Below are 4,981 nucleotides of genomic sequence, written 5' to 3'. Positions count from 1 at the left end.
AACGCTGGCGCTAATCACACGCGTTTTTTCATTTTAGCCGGCGCAGAGTTAGGGAAGGCATTTGGGGAGATTGGTCGCCGCAAAGACGAGGCGATTAGTCTCCAGGCGACCAAATCTCCCCCGAAAACGCTCAGTATGGGCTTACCCTAAGAATTACAATCCCTTTCGCTGTGCAAAAAGCTTGTACAGTCTGTACGATCCAGTGAGCCTGTCTTAGCCCTAAATGGATTATATCTAAGAATATTAACCTGCAGTGATCCAGAAGATAACAGGGATGCAGATTGTGCCACCAGGACCACAAGCAGTGGAGGGCAGCCAAGACTCCTGCAAGGGAAATATTTTTTTTGTAAGCAGGGTCCATCCCACACCTGGACAGGCAAAGCAATTTTTTGGCCCTGGGTGGTGCTTACAAAGGGCCCTATTGTCAGTGTTACTTATGAAGTACCAGTTCTTTTTATTTTTTATCTCTAATTGGTGTGTTATTTTGTTTCAGGGTATTGCCAACAAAGTTGTAGCAACTCATATAGGTTGTTTGGTACATGGCTGCTTCAACGCTTCAACACCCGAGCCTATCAAGATGCCCACTGAAAATTGGCAGCGTATTGAAGTTAAAAGTGACGACGAGATAGAGTTTGAAGTATTCAGTTTAAATTCAGATGCTGTTGGTGCAATTTGTAGACGTGGAAGGCTGGATAACAGGTGAGGCCAATACAAGTTTGTACATTTTTTTTATCTTTTAAAATCCTATAATGTTTTGTTTTTCACAGAGTTAGTCTATATTGGACTTGTTAACCACAAGGCTTATTTTTTCCTTATCCTTTTTAGATGTAATATTATAAGAAAGGAATGTAGGTAGGTCTTTCATTATATCATTTTGTACTTTTTTTTTTTTTTTAATGCTTTAAATTTAGTAATATTTATCCAGTGGCTTTGCAGTGCAGAGCAGCAGATCTAACCACGTTATGCTAAATGCTAAGCCCAGTGGAGAGGCTTGTTACTATCACATGAAATTGAAAACAAATTTTTAAAAATATTAGCACAAACATGCAAATATTTACTATCCTATGGTAATTTCTTTTCTACTCTGTTACATCATAATAAATGAAGAAATGCTGTACAGCATCTAAAATCTATTAGTGTAAATGTGACTTAGATTCTGGAAATTTGCATCATATCAAGCTGCCCAGAGTCTTTTCCTCAAGCTACTGATATACATAACTTTTATTATGGACTAGACCACAGGGCCACCTATTGGTGTAGTACAATATTACAACACATACAAAATACTATATACAGGGACCTGCTATACAGAATGCTCAGGACCTGGGGTTTTCTGGATAAAGGATCATTCCACAATTTGGATCTTCATACCTTAAGTCTACTAGAAAATCATTAATAAACCCAATAGACTGGTTTTGCTTCTAATAAGGATTAATTATATCTCAGTTTGGCTCAAGTACTATTATTACAGAGAACAAGGAAATCATTTTTAAAAATGTGCATTATTTGGATAAAATGGATGTGAGAGCCATTTATTTAATTTCATTTCATGTACTTTTCATGAATTCGATATCTGAGAAAAAGAACCAAATACACACACAACTTGACGCAAGTGAGGAAAAAAAGTAATTTAATGCATGCAATGTACATGAAGTGAAAGTGAATTCATGGCACTCAAACCTGGTACGGTCTATGGGCAACTGCAGAACAAACAAACCTGAAACATGTTAGTTAAAGGAGAAGGAAAGCTATCAAGCAGTTTATTGCCAATAGATTAGCCACAATAGTGTAATTTATAAGACTAATGGGGGAATGTAATAAAAGTTGCGAAGAACAAAATAATTAGCACAAATAAGAACAAAAAGTCTCATTTTGCAATGTAATACTCTTCCTTGAACTGTTATGACATTGCGAATTTTAATTGTGCATTGCCTACTTTTATGAAAGTGCTTGAAGGTGTCGTAATCTTTTGGAGCAAACGTAACAACTTTTTCAGTAAGAAGTTTTATTACATTCATTGCGCACTGGTGCTAACTATAACATTCGCAAACCTTCTTCTAGTGTCGGAAGTGGTCGGTAAACAGTTTCTGGGTTCGCAAAAGCTATATTAAATTCGCACAAAGGAAAATTTGTTTGCAAAGAGGCATAACTTTTCGCATTGCGAATATATTTTCTGTTACTGACTTTTATTACATTCCCCCGTATTTATTTTGCAGAATGCTTTACCATACCTAAGTTAACAGCTCTAGAAGCTCTCTCTGGTTGTTTAGGATAGCAGCTGCCATATTAGCTTGGTGTGACATCACTTCCTGTCTAAACCTCTCCGTGCTGACTCATAGCTCTGGGCTCAGAATACATTAGGGAAGGGAAAGGGACAGAGGAGCAAACTGAGCATGCTGAAGCCCTTCCCTGGAGGTTGAAGTTGAAAGATGAAAGTCTGATACAGAAGCCCATGTGTACACAATAGAAGGAAAGGAATGCTGTGTTTCTTTTGACAGAGAACTCAGAGAATCATTAATTTGAGGGTTTACTGGTGCATTCATATAGACCTTTCTTATAGCTTAATAATTTTAGCCTTTTCTTTAACTGACCAACATAATGAAATGACCAACAGGCTGTATTGGGAACCTGCATTATCTACGTTAATTTTGTGTTGTCTTGCTGCTACAGAATGGAAGCCAAAGCTTATGAAACCTAATGTGAAGAGACTGCTAAACAAATTGATGGTGGAACATCTGATAAAAATGCAGATGCCTCTGAGAACTCAACTATGGAATCCAGCATCCAGACAAATGATATTGATGATGAGGACAAATCAAAGAAAAAACACTAGAAACAGAAATTGCGAGAGTCATTTACACAGGAAGCTGAGAGTACAGGTGATCATTTTGTAGTTGCAGATCCAAATCTAGACAATCCTGGCGAAGTAAATGAAGAAATTCCAAAAAAAAAAAGAGCGCAAGATAAAGAAACACAAGAATGTTCTTGAACAAAATACTGAATCTGATGCTGACAAAGATATAGACAACACAAGCCTTGAAGAAAGTATTAATTCAGATTTACCAGTTATTTTAACCTAGACTAAACCAAAAAAATGCAAGAAGAAGGGTAAAGAGATTCTTCATTCTAATGATACTGCCTTTGCTTTTCTCAACGGAGTAGTAGAAAATGAAAGTTTTTACAAAAGTGTCACTCTTGAGTTAGAAAAAAGGACAACAAGTGTCAGTGTCCCAGAAAAGGTTAAGAAATTACCGTTGCTCTTGACTTTATAAATGTACCCACAATGTGCAATTTGGCAGCGACCCTAAATACCTTATTTTAGAGCAAAGAGAGAGATTTGATAGATGCATGATTAAAAAACAAGTTATTTTTTGACCTCTGAAATGCAGTATTATGTTTCATAGAGGGATTTAAATGTCAACAATAAAATGCACTTTTTGGGCTGAAACCAGTTTTTCTCACATAAATTCTTCTAGATGTGGGGCACGGTAACATTCAAAATCATTGCATCAGAATGGCAATTTAGTTGTTATTGATCATACTGCTTATTTCTTTTTTCCCACCACTTGACTTGCCTGTTATTACCTGTAATTTTGCTCCAATCCTTTGTGGGGCTCAAACAGATTATGTCAGGCTTGCTTCTGCATTCAGCACTTCTTTTCCAAACTGGGGCACATATCAGACAAATTCCTTATATTGAAGTATACTTACAGCCAATAAGCATCAGAGGGGATAATTTAAAGCAAGTAGCCTTTTGTTGGATGTAGCAGGGGACAACGTAATTAATGCTGCCCCTTTAAAAACAATAATGATTACATTATGACATTCTTGTATCTGAGAAGAAGTAGATGAGCTTCTTGTTAGCCCCTTCCTTTTCTACCCCATATTTCATGAAAAAGGGGTGAATGAAACAAGCTTTCAGGTGCCAAGATGGTTCCTGACCACACCCAGTACAGGAAGGTGTTCAACTGAAAGTCTTCCAGACCCTTTTTCCAGAAACTCAGATGGCCCTACCACACTGTTTCCAATAAGGTAGGGCTGAATATTAAAATATCACTGGGTTAAAGGGGAATGTCCACCTTTGCACAATATTGGCCCGTGTTAGAAAAAACATTTTTCTAAATCATTTTTATTATTTTCAATATTTGGTTTTGAAGATACACACCAAACAAGCTGTGCAAAATTTTTGTTCAAATTTGGATTGTTGTCCAAAGAAAAAGCACTAATGGAATTAACCTGTACTTTCTATATCCTGACAAGGTATTATTTCATGCAGATGCATTTCTGAGTCCAGAATAGACATTCAAAGACCTTGTTTTGCCACCCAAAAGGGTGACATGGGATGGGATCACACACAGAAACTCGTGGAACCCATCATAAAGGAACAGTAACACCAACAAATGAGTTTTTTTTAAAGTAATGAAAATATCATGTACTGTTGCCCTGCACTGGTAAAACTGAAACACTACTATAGTTCATATAAACAAGCTGCTGTGTAGCAATGGTGAAAATTGAAAATGCTATATGGCACAGGTTAAATAGTGGATAACACCATTATGTTCTACAGAGCTTATCTATCTACTGTGTAACCTGAGCCCTTTCTCCTTTGAATGGCTGCCCCCTTGGCTACACAGCAGCTTATTTATATAAACAATAGGAGTGTTTCTGAAGCAAACACACCAGTTTTACCAGTGCAGGGCAACACTGCATTATATTTATATTACTTTAAATCACTTTAATTTTTACTGTTCCTTTAATGATAGATAAAAGCCTTAAAATATGAATGATTATTATTTTCCATTTCTGAATTCCTATAAATGTGTAGCCAAGCCAAACATCTGAATATCCGAAAAAGACATTTGTACTTTTCACAAATGTATTTCCCTTTATTCACATCTTTAAGTTCCAAGACCAAAGCATGCAGGAATCCCCTGTATTACATATGAATGAAAGTGCATACAGTACTTACTACAGACTAGTC

General features: G+C 36.6%; 1 pseudogene; it reads left to right on the top strand.

Annotated features, from left to right (window-relative positions):
• Positions 1 to 499: 499 nt before the first annotated feature.
• Positions 500 to 3,272, top strand: LOC108719678 (annotated as a pseudogene).
• Positions 3,273 to 4,981: the final 1,709 nt, after the last annotated feature.

This window comes from Xenopus laevis, chromosome 6S, assembly GCF_017654675.1.
Source record: "Xenopus laevis strain J_2021 chromosome 6S, Xenopus_laevis_v10.1, whole genome shotgun sequence".
Lineage (NCBI taxonomy): Eukaryota > Metazoa > Chordata > Amphibia > Anura > Pipidae > Xenopus > Xenopus laevis.
Note: the sequence above shows the minus strand (reverse complement) of the source record. Positions and strands in the feature narration are given on the sequence as shown.